The sequence below is a fragment of the Ceratotherium simum genome, chromosome 12 (genome assembly GCF_057802395.1).
Source record: "Ceratotherium simum simum isolate JZ-2026a chromosome 12, ASM5780239v1, whole genome shotgun sequence".
NCBI classification, from domain to species: Eukaryota; Metazoa; Chordata; class Mammalia; order Perissodactyla; family Rhinocerotidae; genus Ceratotherium; species Ceratotherium simum.
The window spans coordinates 15,337,628-15,363,199 of record NC_141911.1 but is presented as its reverse complement, the minus strand read 5'-3'; the positions used below and the strand labels follow the sequence as shown (position 1 = coordinate 15,363,199).

At 34.5% G+C, this 25,572-nt stretch overlaps 1 long non-coding RNA gene across 1 annotated transcript in view; it reads left to right on the top strand.

The window, feature by feature from the left end:
* The window catches only part of LOC147915780 (uncharacterized), a 385,218-nt gene extending 360,246 nt beyond the window's left edge, over positions 1-24,972 (top strand). Inside the window, exons 3-4 of the long non-coding RNA XR_015553777.1 lie at positions 24,005-24,096; positions 24,525-24,972. This is a non-coding gene — a long non-coding RNA (uncharacterized LOC147915780). The remainder of the gene's footprint in view (positions 1-24,004; positions 24,097-24,524) is intronic.
* Positions 24,973-25,572: the final 600 nt, after the last annotated feature.

The window sequence follows — 25,572 nt, the reverse complement described above, 5'->3', positions numbered from 1 at the left end:
TCCTAACACTTGAAATCTTGATTTTCCTCCATATGGTGTTTGTTTATTCACTTATATTTATCCTCTGGAAGCCACAAGCCACAAGGCTATGAAGCTTATGTCTCTATTATTCAGCATTATATCTGCTTTTCATAAATACCTAGCACATATAGGAGTATAATAAATATTTATTCATTAAAAATGAATTGGCATTATTATCAATTTCTGATTTAAAAGAAAATTATTATTTATACAATAAAATTTTAAAATATTTATTTATTACCATTTCTAGGTACTGAGCCAAGCAAATAATAAATGTTCAGTAAATATTCATTAAATTGAAAATATTTGTTTGCTTGCAAATTTAAAAATAGCAAAATACTAATTCTTACTAAAGAAGTTATGATACATGTTATATATTGTTTCATCTATGAATCGTTAACTCACTTTGTAAACTTAAAATTCCTCTGAGTTACCATAACTTTTTAACGAGGTGACAAAACAAAACACAGTTTCAAGAATTAAACTCACAAAAACTGTATCGAATGGTTTCTATATGCAAAGACTTTGATAGACAATGTAAGGATTAAAAAAAAAAGTGCCTGAAACCAATCACTAACTTCAAAGAATAGTGATCTGAGAAGGAAATTCATATTTCCATGGAATACGGTTAACCTAATCTACTTAAAGTAAGATTATTTAGAAATCTTTGAAATATGAAGATGTTATGCAAGCCTTATTTGACCAGAATCAAGTATAAATTGCATCATCAAAAGGATTTTTACTCTAGTCCTATTTGTACTAAGTTTATTGGCATATAGATATTTATATAACCATATGAACATGCCCATATTTCCATCTTATTAAGTAGCTCTTGAATCTGCTTTCAACCCCACCCTCACCTTCTCTTTATTTCCACTTCCTTTCACTGCATTATTTCAAATGCACTTCTTCTTAAATTTAGTTCAAGGATCATCTCTCCCAGAAACCATCCTTAAAAACTTAAAATTCACTATTCAAATTAAGTCTCCCCTGTCCTCTTCTGTGCCCCTGCTATATGCATTTATTGTTCTTTCTACTTAGCTCAAATTTATTCTAGGTTGCAATGTACTGAATTCATATTTTTGTGTACTTCTCTAACTACAATACTACAACTATGAGTTCTGGTTTATGTCTATCACTATCTGTATTCAGTGTGTACCATGCAGTATGGGTTTGATAAATGCTGAAAGAAAGAAGGAAGGAAAGAAAGAACAAATTTGGTGAGTTTTTCTTTCTTTCTTTCTTTTTTTTTTTTTTTGGTGAGGAAGATTGGCCCTGAGCTAACACCTGTTGCCAGTCTTCCTCCTTTTGCTTGAGGAAGATTGTCCCTGAGCTCACATCTGTGCCAATCTTCCTCTGTTTTTTGTATGTGGGATGCTGCCACAGCATGGCTTGAGGAGCGGTGTGTACGTCTGTGCCTGGGATCCAGGCCTGTGAACCCCAGTCTGCTGAAGCAGAGCTCAAGAACTTAAGCACTATGCCACTGGGCTGGCCCCTCTTTCTTTTTTTTTTTGTGAGGAAGACTAGTTCTGTGCTAACATCTATTGCCATTCCTCCTCTTTTTGCTGAGGAAGATTGGCCCTAGGCTAACATCTGTGCTCATCTTCCTCTACTTTATATGTGGGACACCTGCTACAGCATGGCTTGATAAGTGATTCATAGGTCCGCACCCAGAATCTGAACCTGCAAAACCTGGTGCAGAGCGTGCATACTTAACCACTGTGCCACCGGGTGGGCCAGCCCCTCTTTTGTAATAGAAGTGACCCTTAACTTAAGATTTTTATAGAGGCAATGTACTGGTAGCCATACAAAGGCAAAATGAATTTGTGTCATTTTCAGAGCCCATCATACAATCAGGATGAATTTTATTATTTCTCTGTTGATGGGTTTTTCTTTGTTATGTTTGATTTTGGATATGTTTCAGAACCCCTAGTTAACTAAACCTAAACTTCAAAGGAGGTTTGGACTGATCACTAGCAGAATCATCCAACCACATCCTTGAAGTAAGATCATTGTATTGCTTCACACATTCTAAATCATTTGGGAGTTAAGTGCTAAAAATCATAATATAATTGACCTCCAAGCATTGAAGTAAAGTAACATTTACTATAATGTAAAGTTACTTTTACTATTTACTTTAAAATTAAATTGTTAAAAAATAGCAGCCTCTGAATACAAGTAGAGATTTAATACTAAATGGAAAACTGCTTCTCATTTTTAAGTTGAAGTAAGGAGTAAACAATATGAACTAAAGCATACGAAAATTTAACTTATTTTAACATAATTATGTATTTTATGTAATTATGTCTCTAAGGTCTGAAATATTTATGTAGCCAAAGCAATGCCAAAATATCCAAATCAGAAAATATAACATTCTTGGGGCTGGCCTGGTGGCGTAGCAGTGAAGTGTGCACGCTCTGCTGCTGGCGGCCCGGGTTCAGATCCCTGGCACGCACCGACGCACCGCTTGTCAGGCCATGCTGTGGCGGTGTCCCACATAAAGTGGAGGAAGATGGGCACGGATGTTAGCCCAGGGCCAGTCTTCCTTAGCAAAAAGAGAGGATTAGCATGGATGTTAGCTCAGGGCTGATCTTCCTCAAAAAAAAAAAAAAGAAAATATAACATTCTCAAAAGTTGAGTAGCTAGATCAAAATGAAATAATAATATTAGCTAACATTTATTGAGGCTTATTATGTGCTAGGTATAGTTCTATGAATTCCAAGAGTTACATACTAAACTATAACATCAAAAAACCTTACTATATGGATAAGAAACCTAAAAACAGACTCAAGCGCCTTGCCTATAGTTACACAGCTGGTAAGTGGCCAAGCTGAGATTCAAATCCAAGCCTCTCAACTCCTTAGCTAGACCCTTAATTGCTAGACTCTTCTACTTAGACTATTGTACACCTCGTGCAGAAAGAAAACAAATGGCTTATGAACTTATGCTAAGGTAGCAAACCTATTAAATGTCTGTGGCGCTAACATACTTTCTTTATATACTTAAGTGATCATTAAATTTCTATTAACCCACGTTTTTATGTAGCAAAATCAACTTCACAACCTATGAAGTAAGGCGAGTCTGCAAGGGCCTGTTTATAAAGCCGTGCTTTTATTACATATACGTATAAGTAGTGTTCATAAGTAACCAAGTAATGGATTTATGCAAGGGCAAGGAAAAGAAAACTCAATGGGCCTTATAACATTCATTAAAGAAACTGGAGGCAAAGAAATCATAAATTTTGGGCAATGTGTCAATGATAAAAGTACAAACTGCAGACGTGCTCAGTCACACAATTTGCGAAACACCATAGAAGCTACAGAGTAGAAAAGGGTTAGCATTGTTTATTGAAAACACAGTAACATGAAAGCAGCAGGGGAGGTCATCGTAATTAAGTAGCCATATCAAAAGATATACATACTCCTTTCCTTAAATGTTCTGGTGAAAGAGCTGGGACAGATGCTCTATGAGCTCTCTGGGAAGGACCAAGGAAGAGTTACAATATGTCAAAGGTTATCATACTATAACATACAGAAGGTAAATAATACTAAAAAATTATAGTAAATATCGACTAATAATGATTTAAGAGATAATTAAAACACTCACATACACACATAAAAACACTTTCAGAAAGGCTAATGATTAAAGTTCTTGAATTACACATAAATGCATGGCACAGAAATATAACTGCATTCTTTAGCAATTAGTTCTGTATTTGATAATGGACAAGATTAGGTAAAAAATCAGAATTTTAAATTACTAGTTATACATTATTGCTCAGAAATACACAAGGAAGTAAATGAAAACTTGAAATTAAGTGGGTTTGGACTGCCAATTCATGCCGCTGAAACTCCTTACTATGAGTTACAAAGCAGAGATGATTATAATATCCCCCTCCTGCTTTTGAATGACTATTTAACCAACAGCACTTGAGCCTGGATGGAGGGTAAGGATTTTCAAATATTTCAGACTGTGGGTTACATTCTAGTGTTTGGAGACAATCTTGGAGTAAAAGTACGCCTTCTTGCAACTTTGTAGTAATTCTTCTTGATACTGTCTTCTAAATCTCATTCAATGTGTTTCTTTCTGTTCTCACTATCCTAATTAAGTCCTTTATTACTGGGCTCCTGAATTACTAGTCCTTTCTGTCCAGTTACTACATTGTTGCCAGAGTGATTATTCTAAAAATTCTTTAATGTTTTTACATTGCCCTCAGTACAAATCCTAACTCCATAGATATGTTAATATTCTCTATTAAACATAAATTTCAAAAAACCAAATTTCCCTAGTCTTGGATCCACAAACAGAAAATTTATCATGTATTCATGAGATAGACTGGTCTCCAGTTGTCCAGGAAAGAGAGACCATATGTTGGCATGTAGATAATTTGTAGGGATGAAGTAAAAAGAAAAAGAAAAAAACAATCAGGACATAAAATGCCTGAAATGGATGTCATCTTCCATTTTCTACTCCCTTTGTGTCTCATTCTGCAGACCATAATTTACAGATGCCTGTTTGACATTTCATTTGAATATGCAATGAAACTCAAACTCATTTTAAATTGAACTCAGTATGATTTCTTTTCTCAAATCATTTTCTTCTTCCATTCTCTAAATTAGTAATTTTCATTAAAATTTACTCAAGTTCTCAAACTAAAAAACCTTAGGGACAAACTTGATACCTATTTTTACTGGAACTCTTTACTTGCTCTCTTCAGTTATGAGGCCAGCATTACCTCTTACCTGAATTATTGCAATAACCTTATAAATGGTCTATTTGTCACTAGTCTTACTAAATTAAGGTAATGCTCCTTGCTATTGCATATAAACCCTGAAATCTTCAGGCCTTAACAAAATAGAAGCTGACTTTTTGCTCATCTAAGGTTCAGTTTGCTCGTGTCAAGTACAGTGAGATGTGGTGGTGTGTGAGTGTACTTTGTTTCATGTATTCATTCAGTAACCTAGGCTGACAAAGTCTTTTCCATCTTCAAAGCATCTTCGAAGGTTGTCCTGGACATTGACCTAAGACCAGCAGGTGGGAGAAGAAGGAATATGAGAAATTAAATAGGAAGTTTGAAAATATAGTGCTTAACTGGTCAGCTACTTTCTAACAAAAACTCTATACTCTGGAGATGAGCACAAAGCCTTGGGGGCTAGCCATATCTGCCGTGTAAGTCCTTTCCGAACTATTCTTTGTTTTGCAAGTAGTGACTTTTCTGAAGTATGAATCTGATTATGCCAATTCTCTTTAAAGACCTGATATGACTCCCATTGCCCTCACAGAAAAGTAGAACCTCCTATACATATAATTTATTGTCAAGTAGGAACATTTTGAGAGTTAAAAATGGTGCCATTGGGGCCGGCCCAGTGGCGCAAACGGTTGGGTGCGCGAGCTCCGCTGTGGAGGCCCAGGGTTCACCGGTTTGGATCCCGGGCATGCACCGACCGGGGCACCGCTTGTTAGGCCATGCTGTGGTGGCGTCCCATATAAAGTGGAGGAGAATGGGCACGGAATTTAGCCCAGGGCCAGTCTTTCTCAGCAAAAAGAGGAGGATTGGCAGATGTTGGCTCAGGGTCCATCTTCCTCACAAAAAAAAAAAAAAAAAAAAAAAACGGGTGCCATTAAGTAATTATGTTGGGACAAAAGGTTCTATTAACAGTTATATTAGGACTGTTCTGGGCAAACCAAGGCAACATATGGTCATCTTTCTTATAAGATGTTTTAAAATCCACTGTCTACTTACCTCTTCCAGCATCCAAGCCATACTGTACTAATCTAATACACGTACCAGCCAAACTGCACTACTTTAATTCCCAAAATGTATTGCACTCTTTCTTACTTGGGAGCATCTAGTACTTCTCTTTCTTCTTCCCATAACCAACTCTTAATCATCTTTCAGGTCCTTAGATATCACTTTCTCCAGGAAATCCCTATTTTTTTCTACTGAAGCACTCTACCCTTCTTTGATTCCTTATCATAACACCAATTAAACTGTGTTACAACCAACAGTTTATTTATATGCACTCCACCTCCCATACTGGACTCCTAGAGAGCAGACTATGGTAGTCGCCATTTGATCCTCAGCTCTTAGAAAAGGAGCTAGCATAGAATAAACATTTGATAAATATTTGTTGAGTCAATGAACAAACCTATTTTTTCTTGTCATGTTTATTTCCACAGTGTCTTTTGTGTGTCTTCATGATCAGATGGTAAAATAAGAATTGTATTAACTTAATAGGATTTTTATAAGAATTAATGGATGTGGTACAGTATACAAAAAATGCTTAGTGTATTACTTGACACAAAGACAGTCTCAATAAATTTTGGCAATTATTATTCCCCATGCTTAGATCAAATACATAATGTGATCCCCCTGTGAATTTTTTTCCTGATCACTTTCAGTCAAAATTATTTTCCCTCCCATTTTCGTGCTCCAGTTTTGGATAATTCTCTCATTATTAGATTCGTACTATAATTAGTTGTGAAGAATTCAGTCTCCCCCAGGAAGTTGTGAGTCCCTTACCTTATTCATTGTGATTATCCACTGATTGGCACAACATGGACACTGAGTAAAACATATTATATTTAAAGAAAATTAAAGACTGAAAGAAATATAACTTTGAGTGTTCTGTAACAGAAAGTTGATAGTGACTTTTTTAAAAAATATCTTGGTAAATAGATCATATTTACTTCAAAAGAAAGAGACGTTTTATATTTGTTTGTTTGTTTTAAATAGTAGAAAAGTCCTAAAGCATTCTAAAATAAAACAATATTTTTATACAGTGTTGACATATTCTAGAAAGACTATTCCCTCAATTTCTAATGCAACTGTCCATATGCCTCCAAACTGTTTCCTCTTCCAACAACTCAGATGATGGTAGATTTTTAGGAATCTAAAAAGACCTTAAAAAACACCAGTCCAAATCCTCTCCTTTCACATATGAGGAATCAAAACTCCTGAGAAGTTAAGCATCTTTGAAATTCTAGCAGGCAGTAAAGGATCTGGGGAAATGTAGTCACTAGCTATTTATCCAAATAGTTAATGTCTTCAAAAGTATCAGTAATTTAGATGAAACTGTCAATTCAATATATTCTAGATGCAGAAGGAGCTTAATTGAATGTCTGCTTGAATTATATTCAATTATATTGATGTTTCACTATGTGTTGCAATGAACATAACAAAATCTCCCCCAAACTTGAACTTTTTTCCGTGTTGTTACAAGACTCCAGTTTAATTATCTTTAATTTAAAGTTAGAGTTTAGAACTGCTGCTCATGACTGCATATTGATTTCACTTGCATTAAGGAAATCCGATTACCTTGAATCATTTATATATACATTTGTAAATCACAAATGATGCCTTTTTTTGATGTTTGGGACTAATTATTTCCGTGAATTCAAATGTCAGCAGTATGAAAAGCAAGTTGTAAAATGGAACAAATAAGTGGTACCAGAAAATATTTTACAATTGCCTGCAGAATCCATTGTGTCCTTCATAATCTAATGCCATTTGAAAATGTGTACTGATGCAGATGGCAAGATAGTGAGTTTTGGCATTATGTACTAGATAATGTAATTTTATTTTGCTTCATTTTATTTCAGAGAACTGTATCTGAATAGACACATAAATACAAAATTAAGTGCATGATAACATCTAACTTATTTATTTTTTTGTTTTGTCAGTCTACCACAGTATTTGTATATAAAGGGCTTGACACAATGCTGGATACAAAGCGTGTACTCATGAAATAATAATTATTTTTTTCCTTACCAATAGAAAGCAAGCTTTATTGATGTTAGTCAATGGCATAGTTTATGAAAGAGAAGCTGAAAATTGCCCACTCTAAGTTTTGTTACGTTATTTCTCCCCAAAAAAGATCCATGAAAAAAGAAAAAACATTCTGTTAATTATGGAGAATATGAGAAACTAAGATTTTTTGAAATTAGATAGGCAAAATTATTTCCTAATGGTTTACTATATTTTTAAAAACTTCTTAAGAATAATGGCTTGGGGCTTGTGAAAATCTCTACTGCCATTCTTGTTACTAAATAAGGCTTAGATGAACTCTGTTGTACATTCAGCCTGTTGCTACATGAGCTAGAAGATAGAATATCTGTTGTGGAATTTGCAAACTAGCTGAACATTAAAATAATGCACATGAAATGACAATGAAAGTGAAAAGAAACTGTTACATTAATTGTTCTAATGGTATTGTCAATTATTAAAAGGCCCGTAAGACACTATTACAGGCTGGCGTTTTGACTGTCAGCCAGCACTCTCCTGCAAAAGCTGAGGGGTGTGGCAGGATCTCACTTGGTGCCGATTCAAGCTGGCTAGAAAAAGAGACGGCACCAAGAAAATGGGTGGCGAAAAAATAGTAGAAGTGATGGAACCAGACTTGCTCTTTGGTGCCTTGCCTCCCTTTCTAGCACAATCATGTGAGAGAATATCTTAATTTAGTTGGAACCATGAGGCAAAGAGCGAGGCATTAGTGAGAAATACATTGTCTTATGTAATGTAAATATCTTGCTTGTTAATTAAAGCTTTCATGCTTCTTCTATACACAATTCCTCAAAGCATCATTTGCAACAAGATGGGTGGTTAAAATTGGCTGGAGTCTTTGTAATTGTAAGGACTTGACCATCTAGAGGCTGAGTCTGTAGATATTATGAGCAGATTAATTTGAGGTTGCACCCTGGGATTAAAGCAAATAATTTCTCATAGAAAAAGCCAGAAATTAGTGCAATGAGTAGTAAATCTCTTTTGAATTATATTTGTTATTGGGTAAGTAAGGAAAGAAAGAAAGAAATGGGAAGTAGGAGTATTTCAACGTATTTATTATCCCTTTACACTTTTGAAATAATATAATAATCATATTAGTATTGAAATGTTATTGAAATAATAATTTCAAACATTTCATAATATCCAAATATTATGTATACATAGATATAGATACTTAGATATAGATATGATTTAGACATAAATGATAAATATATAGATAAATATTATTTTGAATAGAAAGATTTAAAAATAGCTTTATGTGGGGCATTATCCCTGAAATAGGTATCTACATAAGTTACTTGTGAAATCAACATGGTCTCTGATTACCATCTAGTGGCAATGTCTTTAAATTGCAAATACTCATTGCTGATAGAGAATCTAGGGGGCTTGGCTAATTCAACCCATTTTCTTGATGCAGATATCATACATATTAATTATTATATAACATCATCAACCACATATACATATCTTGTAAAAACTTTTTTCCATAAAAACCGATTGTTTCTATGTGAAAGTGATTCCAATACAGCCAATTGGAAAAGACTTTAATTAGTTTTGAGAGATAGCAAGATCAAAATCAGGCTGAGAGGAAAACAACAGTGTATGTATAAGTTCAATTAAATTACAAATAATAGAGCGTACAAACAGAAAACGTCCTGTGCAGAGTTTGGCAATACAGTTTGCCAATATTAAAATTTGTAAGCTTGACTAGATGAAAAATAGGCAAAGTTGGTGTTGAGATGTGAAGATCAGACTGAATGGCATTAATTGGTGATAAAGAATAAGGGTAATACTTTTTTAAATGATATAATAAGGATACAAAAATGTAAATATGTAGTGATGTAAGTTATATTTTATGGGAGAAGATAAATTGGGAATTGTTTGCAATAATTTATAGGAATATGAGCACTTGTATTTTAGTGGTGTTGGGGAAATGCAAAGAAAGGGAAGAATCTGCATAGGCTTTGTCAAAAGAGACGTAAATGTACTTAAATTTGATGGAAGAGATTAAGAAAATGAAGGCATCGCTAGCATTTTGAGCATGAAGATGTAAGAAATAATGGTAGTGTTTTTAAAAGTATGAGGGAAATTCAGAATAATTATTATAGACCCTTGTTATAGGATATGGATCTCATAAAAGTTGGATAGAATTCTAAGCAATTTTTCTACATTATGTCATTTAATCCTCCCAACCATTCCTCCATTTTTAAATTGGGCTGGGCGGAGGGGGGATCAGGTCCAAATATATTGCATTATTTTCCCAAGACATTACAGCTAATTTGTGGCATCGTTGACATTTGACCCCAGACCCATGTGATTCTAAAAACTCCATGCTCTTCTCTCTTCTCTGTGAAACATTTTTAGTTGTTCAGCACCTTGACAGGGACTTTTTTTAATTAAGTTAATGTAAAGATTCTGCAGTATATCCATCTCTCTATTACAAATCATATAAGACTTTATATAATTAGAGTTTAGAAATTGTGAAGTTCAGTGGGCTGTTTTCTATATAAAGTAGAAGATGTTTGTCCTGAAGTATAAACTTAAAAAGGATCAAAGTAAAATAATATAGAAAATGTATACTCATAGGTGATAATCCTTTTTTAAAAAAATTGCACCATTGTAATAAATGAAGGATGCTTTGCTCAAGTGTGCAGCGCATGGTGAAGGTGTGATCCTTGGTTTACAATTAAACAGTCAGTGTTACCATATTGATCCAACCTGCCTGATACTCATGGGAGAGGCAGATGATAGGCTGCATGGAAATTACGCAGTAGCCTCCCTTGGTTCACATGTATGACTGTTTCTGGTTGTTCATGTTTTTTGGTTGGTAACAATATCTTATTATTATTATTATTATTACTTATTTTGGAGTTCAGATAGATAAACTCCAAAAATCATAGCCTCAGCTATTCTATAATTATTAATAGCTATATATTAATAAATGATTAACAGTTATTAAGGATATAATAATTATGCTCTCATTTAAAAAATTGTCTTATTTGAGAAAATAAGTTATATTGTCTCCTTGGACCAGGGGTCCTTAGGTAACACGGTGATCTAATAAAACTTATGGACCTTTTTTAGAATAATGTTTTAAAATGTATAAAATACATAAAATTACAAATGGAAGCAAATATATTAAAATAGAGTTATCAAAACATTTTTAAAAATCAAATTTGTAATGTAGTAATTACTGTGCTCTTTTACTAACTCATTAAATACCAAGCTATAGTGATGGGTTTAACACCTACTATAATTTAGAGAAGACATGATCAAACAATAGTTCAGCATAGCTGTATAAACTGTAATGTGAGATAAAAGTATTTGCAATTTCTATTGATGAAGAAGTCCCAAGTCTCACCAGTTCTGTAGTTTATGCCCTACATTCATTCTTGAAGGAAATACTAATTTTCAGTTCTCTAAAAATTAAGATATATTTTATCCTAATCCAAAAATCACACAAACACCTAGTTAAGAACTCTTAGATATGCTACATTGTTGGCTCATATGCTTTCTTCTACACTAGAATTTGAGCTCCTTAAGCTCACAAATTATATTCATTCTTTCATGTTTAGTAGCAAATATAAAGCATAACACATTAGACTTTTTCAATAAATGGATAAATGAATGCATAAAAAATAAAGTCTATGAAAAACATTGACAGTGTGCAAAATTAATCAGGAAAGATTTTTTTTGTTGTTGTGAGGAAGGTTAGCCCTGCCCTAACAACCCATCCATTGCCAATCCTCCTCTTTTTGCTGAGGAAGATTGGCCCTGGGCTAACATCTGTGGCCGTCTTCCTCTACTTTATTGGCCCTGGGCTAAAATCCGTGCCAATCTTCCTCTACTTTTTATGTGGGACAGCATGGCTTGATAAGCAGTGCATAGGTCCACGCCTGGGATCCCAACCTGCGAACCCTGGGCCACTGGAGCAGAGCTTGCCAACTTAACCACTATGCCACCGGGTAGCAGACACAGTAGAGGCAAAGGCTTTAGCTAGTGATGTGAGATATAATAGTATGGAAATAAAGATAAATTTTACATAAACTGAGACTTGTGCTAGAGCCCACTTTACTGAGATAGTTATGGGCTTTTTGTGTGCTGGGTGACTTAAAAGATGGCAGGGACTGAGCCAGCTCACAGAGTGACATCTTGGTGATCCACAGTATTGTGAGATGGAGGATATTGAAGTGAGGTCAGAGGATGCCCTGACAAAGGGAAGACTGTCATCCCTTGTTCTTGTCTCTTCCTCCTTCTAGTCCCACTTCCAAATTCAGAAGTACACTCTGAAGGATTTAGGCAATGTTATTAGAGAAGTCACTCTGCCTCTGTGATGTTGGTTCTTTACTTGGAAGTCTTTGTTCTAGAGATCTCTTCGCATCTTCTCCTTAGGAGCTCTCAGCAGCTCCACATCTCACTGCGTTTGCACCTCCCCCACCTCTACCACCAATGGATTAAAACTATAAGATAGGTGAAAAATGCATTTTTTCTTTCCCATTTGCATATATAGGGCTGTAACTGTGTTTCCAGAGCCAAAAAAAATGGTATCTGAAGATTTATTATATAAAGAGAAAAAATTGAACTTAATTTCTAATGAGGCAATATTTAAGCATCCTTTGCTGTTCCAGCTGGGTCTCAGCAGAAGTACATTCTAATTTCCCTGGACAAGCCCTTTTAAATACTGTAGCCACCCTCCCTTCCCAAGGATGGTTGTATTAGTTCAGTTTGTCAACAATGATGATCTGAGAAAAAACTGTCCAAATAATGTGGGTGCTGAGAGATAGTAGGAGACCACAGACCATAGTGACAGGAGGACACAGTGAGGAAAAGAAAGACAGGAACAGGTGCTCCCCAGATGCTTAAGGTACTTCACAATAAAACATATTCTCTTATAATGAATGTTCTCAGCAGTCCTTGATGAGTGGATGTACATATTTTCTTTACAACTGTGTTAGTAATTTATATTGACACTGTTTCAATATACTATTTCAGATAGTGATAGGTGATAGAAGATAAAACAAAGTGACACGTTAGATTGTGACAGAGGGAAGCTATGTTGGGTAAGGTTGAGGGTAAGTAGGCATGTTTGATTAAGTGACATTTGAAGTGAGACCTGAATGATGAGAAAGAACCAGTCATGTGAACAGTTGGGAGAGGAACATTCCAGGCAGAGGTAATAGCAGATGCAAAAGATTCCTGAGACTGAGGGAAGCTTTGTATGTTTGTGGAACAGAATGCACGGCAGAGCAGATGAAACATGTTTTAATAAGTGGGAGAGTCTTGCAAAGTTAGGTCATAGAGGTGGGCAAAGCCAAATCATATAGGGTCTCTTAAGCTTTGGTGACCACTTTGAATTTCCTTCTAAGTGTAATGAATTAATTCACTAAGTGGCTTTAAGTAAAAAGTGCATGATTTGTGTTATGTTTTGAAAAGCCTACTTTGGATGTTTGTGGAGAATGGATTCGAGAAGGACAAGCAGGAACACGGGGGAACCAAGTAGGGATGCTTTTGTCATTGTCAGGAGACGTGGTGAAGGAGCTGGATGGATGGTAGTGCCCGTTCTTGAAAGAGCAAGAACAAATTGATTCTGGGAAGTAGACGCGGCTTCCAGAGTTCTGTTTGGAAATGTTAAGTTTTAATCACAGTTTGGGCAGCCTTTTCTGAAGAGATTAAGCATTTGCTTCCCTTTCCTGAACAAACCTTTGGCCAGAGCCAATACCACACCTCTCTCCAAGAAGCTGCGTCTTGTGGTCGTTAAAACCAGGTTCTGGAGCAAGACTAGCGGCATGTTAACAAACTCTGGCTCTGCCCGTTACCAGCTGTGTGACCTTGAACACTTACTTGAACTCTGCCTCAATTTCCTAAATAAAAACAGTGTGTAGTAATTATAAATTCTCTCTAGACTTTTTAGAGATTAAATAAATTAATTAATGTAAAGCCCTTTTAATAGAGGCCGGGCACATAGTAAGTACATGATACACAATGTTTCTTATAAGTATTCCTAAACTACAGTTTTTTATTAAAATCCACTCTCTTTTAGAATATATCTTCATTATATATTATTTACAGAATTTTTCCTACACCTTATTCTTGTTGAGGGTTTTCTTCAGTTCTTAAAAAAGACTATCACTGTTTAAGTGAGTAAAAGAAGACAGTGAGAAATCAAGAATTAATGGGAGGCTATAATTAGACAGTTGAATTATAACATTTTGGTTTTTCGTAAAATCCCTAATAGTATCATTTGGAGGTCATGCAGTGAGCTAAAGGGCACTACAATGGAGGACCCCTGACCTGTACATGTTGGACGTTGAGTTATTATTGGAGACTCTGATCTTGAAACGATACTGTCTTTTTTCCCCAGTAAGTTAAGGTTATTAAAAGTATTCCTTTGTATGCTTTTTCTTTCTTTCTTTCCATGTTTAATTAATTTAGTAAATCAATTATCACTCTGAATGTGAAATCATAGAATTATATAGCAGAACTAGAATTTTTGGAATGCAAAAAATCAATATATAACCTATGTATTACTAAAAACATTGAGTTCCTAAAGCATAACTAAATGAAACAAAATCATTTCATTATGAACCTGGAAATATTACAAAAATTTCGCTGAAACAAGGCATATTAGAATTTCAAAAGAGCCAAACCTGCTGAAGGGCCTTCTCACATTGCACCATTAGGTGTTTTTCTAAAGAACATTAATGAGAATTTTGATGCTATTTTGTTTACACTCCACAACGCTGGGAGACTTTGTAAATTATTTCACCTGTAAGAACACAAAACAGAATTACGTATTTAAAAACAAAACAGATTTTATAGGTAAGAACGTAGTGTGTTTTTGGTGACTGTTTTGATAGAAATATGGGTTCCAGAACAAGAAATTGCCTTTCCCTGGTGTGGTCAAACTCTACCTGCACATCCAGGGGAGACAGAGGAAAATGATAAAGTCTTAAGTAATCATGTCTGTGTGAGAAACTGAAGAACCATTATCTTCAAATAATTAGAGGGCTGTTTTGTAGAAGAAAGGGTTTACTCTTTTTATCTTTGGGTGAAAATTATAGGAAGACACAAAAAGAAAGGGGTTTCCAAGCTCAGAGTACATGAGAAAGGTTAGACCACAGACATTCTCAAGTTCTTTATTTCTATATTTTTTCTTCTTGGTTCTACTATTTATTCTAGAAAAATGCTGTTACAAGGATCTCTAGTTACAAAGGAGAATATTTATTCAAGTTTGTAAAGGGATTTCATTGTCTTATGCAATTATATGTTTCAAAATTCACACATAATCTTATAATCTTACATGTTGCAAAATTGTGTGGATAAATTCTGATCTAAGTAATTTCTCATAAAATTTAACTCTGAGATATTTCAGCATTCTGGAAATTATCCATTAGAAGCTCAGAGTATGTAGGTAGTACATAGTCCACTGGGAGAATGATCTTATGTAATTCCCCAAAGGCATCAGTGTTAATATAATTTAAGAGAATCTGGAAAATTATGCATTCTGACTATCTTTCTAAGGAAGGAGGATCCAGAGTCATTGCTCAAAAAAAAAGTAGTTCTAGAAGGCCAAACATTTAAAAATAATAACAGTCTTTATTCATTTTAATGCTACATTTTATTGAATCATAACAATTATGTACACACAAGGAAAAACAAAGACAAACTGACATTAGCCTCCAATCTTTTAACAGATGACCATAATTGTAACTCAATAAAATAAACATACTTTGCTGTCTTTTTTTTAATAGAAATAATATCATAGGATCAAAATAAGAAATCATACTAGTAAGACTGCTTCATTTACTGATTCATAGGTTTAATAAATAGAGGCTAGAGCTTGCTGGTTTAATTTTCATTTCATTCAAATTTATATTTGCCCTTCCACAAATTCATTTTGCTGAATGGATTTCTATTTCCCGGTCAAGCTGGCAAAAAGGCTCCTTAGTGCATTAGAATTTTAAATGGTATCAAGACAAGTAAGTAAATAAAAATAATTAAAATGAATAGTTTATCATCATCTAAATGCAAACTAGTACAACACAGAGAAAGCCAATGCCATCTTTCCCCATTATTTACTTCACAGTTATTAATTATGCCAATATATATCATAGTAAAGAATGAGAAATGTTGACAACAGTGCTGTGAATTGAAAAGACAAGTATGCACTTCAGCATATAGACAATAATATAAAAGGCATAAATATTGTTAAAATTCCAAAATTATTGCCAAAGAGACTTATGATTGGTTTTTTTGTTTTTTTTTTTTTTTTTTGGTGAGGAAGATCAGCCCTGAGCTAACATCGATGCCAATCCTCCTCTTTTTGCTGAGGAAGACTGGCCCTGAGCTAACATCTGTGCCCATCTTCCTCCATTTTATGTGGTGCGCCGCCACAGCATTGCCTGACAACCCATGCATTGGTGTGCGCCCAGGATCCAAACCTGGGCCACCAGCAGCTGAGCGTGCACACTTAACCACTATGCCACGGGGCGGGCCCGCTTATGATCATTTTTTAAATAAACTTTATTTTTATAACAGTTTTAGATTTGCAGAAATATTGCAAAGAGTACGGAGAATTCTCATAACCCCAAACACAGTTTCTCCTATTATTAACATCTTACTTTAGCAGGATTCATTTATTACAATTAAGGAAGCAATATTGATATATTGTTATTAACTAAAGTCCATACTGTATTAATATTTCTTTAATTTTTACCTAATTTCCTTTTTATACTTCAACATGTGTTCTAGAGTACCACATTGCATTTAGTCAACATTTCTCCTTAGGCTCTCTTAGCTGTGACAATTTCTTATATTTGCCTTATTATTGATGACCTTGACAGTTTTGAGGAGTACTGGTTAGGTATTTTGTAAAATGCCTCTCTATTGGAATTTGTCTGCTGTTTTTCTCATGATTAGACTTGGGTAAGGGATTTTTCAGAGGAAGATCACTGAGGTAAAGTGTCATTTTCATGACACCATATCGAGGGTACATAATACCACCATGATTTGTCAATATTGATGTTGACCTTGATCATCTGGCTAAGATCACATTTGTAGGTTTCTCCACTGTAAAATTCTTACCTCCAGCCCCACCCCCTTCATACCGTACTCTTTGGAACAATGTCACTATGCCAATACTTAAGGAATGGAAAGTTATGTTCCACCTACTCAAGGGTATAATACCTACAATAATTATTAGGAATTTTTCTACATGGAATATTTGTCTCTTCCTACTTTATTTACTCATTCAATCATTTATTTATATTAGTATGGTCTCATGGACATTACTTAATGCATTGTGTTACAATCTAGTATTATCTTCTTTATTTTGTTGTTCAAATTGTTCCAGCTCTGGTTATTTGGGAGCTCTTTCGGTCTGTTCTTATGTCCCTTTGAATGCTCTCCATCATTGTGGGTATTTGTGATTGATTTTTGTTTGTTTGTTTAATTGATTGGCTGATTTGCTTATTTATTTATCCATTCATTCATTTATTTATAGTTTTTATTGCTTTTTTATCATAGTTTTAGGTTTACAGCAAAATTGACAGGAAGGTACAGAGATTTCCCACTCTCACAATCTCTGTCATTTAATTAATGTATTCACACCATTCATATTTAACATGATTATTGATATATTTACCCTGTTTGTATCTGTTTTCTATCTATTGCAGTAGTTTTTTGCTTCTTTGTTCCTTTCTCTTTCTACCTTCCATAGTTTTAATTGATTATTTTATATGATTCAATTTATCTTCTCTCTTAGATGTCAATTCCTCTTCTTTTTACATTTTTATTAGTTGTCCTAGAGTTTTTCATTATTAATTTTTAACTAATCTATACCCACCTTTAAATAACACTCTGCTGCTTTGTATGTACTGCCAGATCCTTATAACAGACTATTCCAAGTCTTCCCTCCTTTCCCTTAGGATATCGTGTCACTTGTTTCACTTAATCCATATGCTATATTCACCCAATACATTACTATTATTTTTTTAAATAAACCATTATCTTTTAGATCAAGTAAGAATAAGAAAAATAAAATACTCTTTTTTATCCTCATTTATTCCTACTCTGATGCTCTTTTTTTCTTTATGAATGTCTGAATTTCTGAACTACATCATTTTCCTTCTCTCTGAAGAACTTTTAACAATTCTTGCTGGGCAGGTCTGCTGGCAATGAATTCCCTCAGCTTTTGTTTTTTTCAAAAAGTCATTATTTCTTCTTCATTTCCGAAAAATAATTTCATTGGATAATGAATTCTATATTGGTGGTTTTTTTTCTTGTAACACTCTTAGTGTTTTACTCCAATTACTTCCTGCTTTCATGGTTTCTAACAAGAAGTCCTCTAAAAGTCTTATCCCTGTTCCTCAATAAGTAAGAAGTTGCCAACCCCCTTTGCGATATTATGACTTAAATAGATTATTAGATGACTAAAATATATTTCTCATATATATTTGGTCTTTAGCCATGGTTCCTGGCTCACAGCGCTCAAAACCCTTGGAACTTCCTGAGTAATAAGAGTAATGGGAGCATCTTTTGTTATAATATTTAATCTCTTGTCCTTGGCCCCTAAAGTGCTTCAGAGCCGTAAAGGTGAAATGAATGTCTTGTTATTCATAACAAGCCCCTTTCAATCACAACTGAGTTTACATTAATGAGATGACTTCTGGAAATCCCTTAAAGATGGGGGCTGGTTGCCGGGGGAATCAATCATGAATAAAGGGTTGGAACTTTCAGTCCTACCCCCTGATTTCTGGGAGGGGCAAAGAGCTGGAGGCTGAATCACTCACCAATGCCCAGTGATTTAATCACTCATGCCTATGTAATGAAGCCTCCATAAAAACCCAAAAGGAGGGAGTTTGGAGAGCTTCCAAGTTAGTAAGTCAGAAGGCTTCCACATGCCACTGTGCAGAACCCCAAACTCCACATGGACAGAAACTCCTTTTTTGGGACCTAACCCTATGTATCTCTTCATCTGACTATTGATTCATGTCCTTTGATACCCTTTGTAATAAATCAGTAATCTAGTGAGTAAATGGGTTTTCTGAGTTCTGTGAGCCACTCTGGCAAATTACCCAAACCCAAACTGGGGGTTGTGGGCACCTCTGATTTATAGCCGGTTGGTAAGAAGCATCTGGGCTCATGATTGGCATCTGAAGTGGAGGGCAATCTTGTAGGACTGAGCCCTTAAAGTGTGGGATCTGACAATATCTCCAGATAGATAGTGTCAGAATTGAGTTAAATTGTAGGACACCCAGTTGGTGTCTGGAGAAATGCTTGTGTGTGTGTGGGGGGACCCTCCCTCCAAAATTGGAATTTGGTGGTCAGAACACAAAAGAATATACACACACAACCAAACACACACATATGGACATATACATATAGCACACACTGCTGGGAAATAGAATCCTTTAATAAAGTCTGGCCCTTTCCAATATTGTGAGTTTGTATCATGTCTTACCAGTTTTTCTCTCCTTTCGTTACTGGTTTCTGCTTCTGACCCTCTCTATGCCACTGAGCCCACACATTGCATTGATTCCCCTGGCAATCAGCCACCATCTTTAAGGGATTTCTAAAAGTCATCTCATTAATGTAAACTCAGTTGTTGTTGAAAGGGGCTTGTTATGAATAACAAAAACCCTTACCCCTCACTCTTGCTCTGGCTTCTTTCAAGACTTTCCCTTTATCTTTGGTTTTCTGAAATTTGAATATGATATGCCTATGTGTATATTTTTGGTATTTGTCCTACTTATTATTCTCTGTGCCTCTTGGATCTTTGGTTTGGTGTCCATCATTAATTTTGGAAAATTCTCAGTGATTATTAATTTAAATATTTCTCCTCTCACAGTTCTTGGATGTTCCTTTTCTTTTTTCATTATTTTTTCTCTTTGAATTTCAGTTTGGGAAGTTTCTCTTGACATATCTTTAAGCCCACTGATTCTTTTTCTGACGATGTTTATTCTATTGACGAGGCCATCAAAGACATTTTTCATTTCTGTTAGTCTTTTTGATTTCCAGTATTTCCCTTTTGATTCTTTCTCAGGGTTTCTATTTCTATTTTCATTGCCCATCTTTTCTAGCATAATGTCTACTTTTCCTATTATAACCCTTCACACCTTAATTGTAGTTATTTTAAATTCATTGCCTGATGATTCCAAAATCTGTGTCATATCTGCATATGGTTCTGATGCTTGCTTTTCTCTTCAGATAGTGTTTTTTCTTGCCCTTCAACATGTCTGTAATTTTTTTGTTTTTGTTGAAAGCCATATGTGATGTTAATAGGAACTGAGATAAATAGGTTTTGTGTTAATCTGGCTAGGAATCAGGCTGTTTTTAATGTTTGCTGTAGCTGCACATGCCAGAAATGTCAAGTTCCTCTAGTATCCCTGTTTTGTTCTCCTTTCTGTCTTTGAGCTTCCCTAAGAACTCCTTTGTAAATAGAGCCTGTGTAATTCAACTGTAATCTACTGCGATAACTGAGCCCTGTTGGTGTGATGGTAAGGTATGAGAGAGGGGAAGTGCCCTGTAACCATATAATTAAATCTCAGTCTTTTAGTGGGTCTTTCCCTGGAAGGTGACCTTCACAATTGTTTCCTAGCTCCCCCGACCTTAGGAGATTCAGGAAAGCTAATGTAGACTGGAATCCTGAGGGAAATGTCCTTTCCCCAGTTGGATAAGGCTCTCGTAAAGTCTTTTCCCCTGGAGAGGAAGCATTTGGTATGGAGAACACTCTAGTCATATTTCACAAAGTTACTTTTTCTCTCTACCTGACAGAGCCATGAGGGGATCTTTCTCGGGTCTTCACCATGATGACCTGGTGTGGTTCCTGGAGGTAAAGACCAGGAAATGATGGGGACTCCCTAAGACTGCAGCCCCTGGAGTTTCTGAATCTCATGCTAGTACATACTTAGCTTCCATCAGTTCATCAAAATTATTATTTAATTATAACCTGTTTATGGCTCCTGCAGCTTCTGTTCCAAGTAGAAAGATCTTGGCTATGACTCTAGATTTACTTGTCTCTAGATTTTTGGGAGACAGTTTCCCAGAAATCCAAGAAAAGTTATGAATTTTCAGTTTGTTCAGCTTTATTCTTGTTGTAAAGACAAGAGGGACGACTTCAAACACTTTACAGGCTGTAGCTGAAACTAGAAATCTATTATGGTCATTTTTTACAATTCATTTCTAGAGTAGTTATATTAAAAGAATTTTAAATATCTGAATGTTCATAGTAATTGGAAAGACCAGCATGTTCAAGACTTTGAACGAAGTGATCTATTTTCCTAGGTATATAAGTTTACTAATTTTTACACAAATAGTTATTCTGTAAAAGTTTATTGTGTTTGGCAAAGTATTAACTTAAAAACTTAGGATTGTTAAGTTATATTAAAATTAAAAATATAATTAAATTCTCAATTGAATGCATGTGTGTGTGTATTTATGTACACTTACTGTGTGCTAAGTACTATAATGGATGTTTTACAAGTAAATCTTATTCTCATCTTACAGCTATGTGAGACAAGTTTTATTATTCCCATTTTATAAATTAAGAAAGTGAGATGTTGAGATCTGTGCTTAAGCACTAATTATTTCACCTCTCTAAAGAATCAGAAATTATCTATCCATGTTTGATATTTAGGATGGTAGAAAGATGTATGTTGAAAAGTTTAGCCAAAGTCAAATTTATAGATTAGACCATTTTGCAATCAGAAATAGTATCTCAGATTATACAAGTATGTCTTGGCCATCTGTCCTTAAAAGAGTACATAAAAGAGTAACATTGATTATAAAAGTAATATACTTTATTGTATTTTCACTCTTTGGCTTCTATATTTATTATTACTATTAAATATCTCCTTCATCGATACTTTTCAAGTCACCAAATGCAGTAAAGTAGAAAAAACTGCATCATTGTACAATTAACACCTTTAACATAGAAATAATAAATACTACATAGATATTTATTTGTTTTGTGTCATGACCAAATGCAGATAAATCTTATTCAACATTTAATAATATGCTATTGATTCTCATATCTATGTTCTACAAAATAGAGTGTATTAAATTTAGTTCTAATGTTAAAAAACTTTTGACTGTAAGCTATAATTATAATAATCAAAGTTACTTTCCCGTAAGTAAATTATTTTCAGAGTACAGAGTAGATACCAGGAATACAAAATGATCTATTGTCTTTCATGTCTATAATTTGTTGAACAAGATACTCTAAATTAAGAGCTTGGAAAACATCTTTGCTGGTATTTGAAATAATTAGCTGTGGAAGTCATGGTCCAAGACCCTTTTAAGGTTTAGATTTTAAGTGCTTTCTCTTTTAGTTGTCAAGTCTTGACATTTTATCATTTGGTATTTAAAGACGTGGAGATTACCCTCCTCCCCACAAACACTGTAGATAAATTATATTTACTCTAGATAATCAATACTATTAAAAGCAACCTGGTTTAGTTATTCAAAAGCGTTAACACTTCTGCCTGAAAAGATGTTTACCCACTCACATAAGAACAGGTCTCTATATTCAGATAAAATACTCTGTTTAAGTAATTTTTAGAGTGATATTTTTCAGCACGAAATGTATTATTGCTCATTCGACAAGTAAATCCAATTTCCTATTAGACATCCCTTCTTCTAGGTCTTAGGCACCTTAAATTCAATGTGTCCCAAACTCAACTCATCTCTGTCCCCCTCTTTCCCTCCACAATACTTAATAAAGTATAAAAGACCTCATTGAAGATAATATTATATAGTTTACTTGTTTATTATGTATTTTTTAATATCATATTTCTAGAGTGTTAGCTCCTGAAGGGCATGAATCTTTCTCTTTATTAGTAACTGATAATCGCAAGTACATAGAACATAGTAGATACTCAATTAAAATTGATTCAATGAATGAGTGTCTTCTTCTACTAGAACGTAAAATCCCTGAGGGCTGCATTTTTTTCTGGCCGACAATTATATTTCGAGCGTCAGAGCAGACATTCAATAATTACCTGTTGACTGACCAGCTGAATGGTGGATTGAATAAAATTATACCAGAATTAAAATACTGATAGTGGAAGGGGAACTTGGTATAAACACCCTCTGCTCTCTATCTCCAAGCAATATATCTGACTTACCAATGATCTATTTTACATGACTTTGCTTGTTAGGTTGTGATACTCCTGAAAATAAAGAAATATTTGTTAAATTTTTGATGATTTATAATGACTGTATGACCTTTTTACTAAATTTTCCTAAAGATTGAATTAGCTTAAACACCAACTCAGCTATAGAGACAGACAGGCTAAAAACGTATTTGTTTGAGCCTTTCAAGCATGAAGTTTGCATATTCCAATTGTCTTCACTGTTTAGAAACATTTCTTTCAGATAAAAATTTAAAATTATCACTATAAAAGCCATTTAAAACTCCAACAATACTAAAAGTAGAAAAGACCTCATTGAAGGTAATATTGAGGTCACATCTATATTTGTATGCCTATGTTTGCTGCAATGATGATTTTAGTTATTGCGAAAATGGTAATAACTATAGCCAAGTTGAGCATATGTTTATACAGTGATATTTTAGGAGTTTTATATAGATGACTGAACCATGCTGTGGTCTAATCATTTCTTTATCATGAACTAATTCTATATCCTCAGTTGTAATTCTGGGTCTAGTGCTATTATGTTGTTTATTTTGTTAGTAGCTATATAAAAGCACCTGGCTGACATACAACTTAGACAACTGACACTATTTTGATTTCTTTGTCACTATCACACTTATCATGACAAAAGATCTTTGCTTTTTCTCTCTAATCCTCATTTCATCTTTCTATGTTATATGTTTCCCTTTAGACATAGCACAGTGAGCTCAGATTAATAAGAAAATAGAGTCACATTTTAAGATAATATTGATTCTGGAGAACAACTGAGGATGCTATGTTTTTTCCTTGAAGAATTGATAGGGTGGAATTCTAGAGGCACCATATGATGTCCTTCTGAAGAAAAGTTCAGGGGGTCATGAAACCCAGGCTTAATACCCCCAGAAAACTGCAAGTGTATGGATTCTCCCTCACCGGGGGGCCAGGTGACTCTTGAAGGTTAATATAATATGTTTTTTTGACATGATCTTTCTTTGCTTTTAAATTTTCACAGAAATGCTATCCACTTCTATACTAAGCTTTCTTTATGTTTTTTTATCTTTCCCCTTAGGAATCACAAAGAGAATACTTTGAGATGGGAAAAAATATCTCAGAAAATTTGTCAGTTTTGTAAGATGCTGATCTCCTGAATATTTCTCCAAGGTATGCTGCTGCATAGCAATCAGGGAGATGGAGGGCTTTCCTGCTGAGTTAACATGTTTCTGTTGTGATGAAAAAAAGTAAAAATTATAGTAATTTTGAGGGTCAGTAACGCAACTATCCTACAACATATGCTTAAACGGAAATACAGTATGTCAGCGAGATTATGGATACTGCTGAGTTCTCAACCCTAAATATCAGGGTGCTTTTACCAGGCACTTTCAGTCAATTTTCTTTAACTAAAAAAATACTCTTAATAATGTTGTCCTTTATTCACAGGAGAATAGTTTGCTACTGATCTCTCTGGTTACTTCCTAACAGAAGCTTCTGTTTACTGACAATTAATGCCAGTTATAATGTTAATGAAATTTATGAAGTAACAATATAGAAAAAAAAAATTAAAACACACTGTTTTTTTTCTTTTGTTTCAGCTACCCAGACATGTGTTCGATCTAAAAAGGGAGGCATCTTCAGAAATTCTTCACAAACACCCCAAGAAATCATAAAATGAAGGTCATATGACCTTCCCCTATGCAAGCAAATGATGTTTAAGTCTTCCCACTGACCAAAAAATAAAAATCTTGTCAAAAAATTGTTTCAGAGAGAATGAAGCAGGAAGCAAGAGATGTCAGTAGAACTCTTAAATTGTATGTTCCTGTATTACCTGAATATAGTCATTTAAAATAAAATGTTGGTATTATTATAACATGAGCATGATAGCATCCTTTTATTTATTTTTTCACAAATAAATCCCACACAGAAATATGTACAATAAAAGTAACCATGACTATATGGTAAAATTTCATCCTGCAAGTTGTGTGGTCAATGTAACGGTTTAGTATCAGAGAGAAATGATCTTATCTGGGATACTGAGCATCAAGCCATTCAATTGTTTTGTCTTTTTTATGCTCAAAATAAAAACCAGAGCACTATTTGGTTACCATTTACCAAAACTGACTCTTCCTTTGACTTTTTTACTTTTGCAAATCTCCTCACCAATCTTGCCTCAGTGTTTGTCTTTAACTAGTTATAATGATCTACACAGCCACCTTATAGAGATACCATATGAGTTTCATTAAAATGATACATGAAAAATCATTCTGTGCTCTCAGGAGTTGAGATACTAATTCAAATACAGAGGACAAATATATGCTCAGAGTCTTGGTAATCTCAGTCAAATTTACACCAGATAAAAGACAATGCCATCAATTTCTGAGGCAAGCTAAGTGAGATCATGATTAAGATTGTGGCATAAGCCTGGCCATTGGTTTAGGAATGGTGACTGCAGCCTTGATATCCCAAAGACATGACCCTGCATAATATGTTTTATAAATATTTGAATTTGTTTAAAATTTTAAAATCAAGATATTCAAATAGCAACCCAGATTCTATTGGAAAATTTTAAGATCTAAAAATAAGCACTGAACTCTTCAGTACACCCTCCTGCCTGCTTCATACATTTGAATTCTTAACCCTATT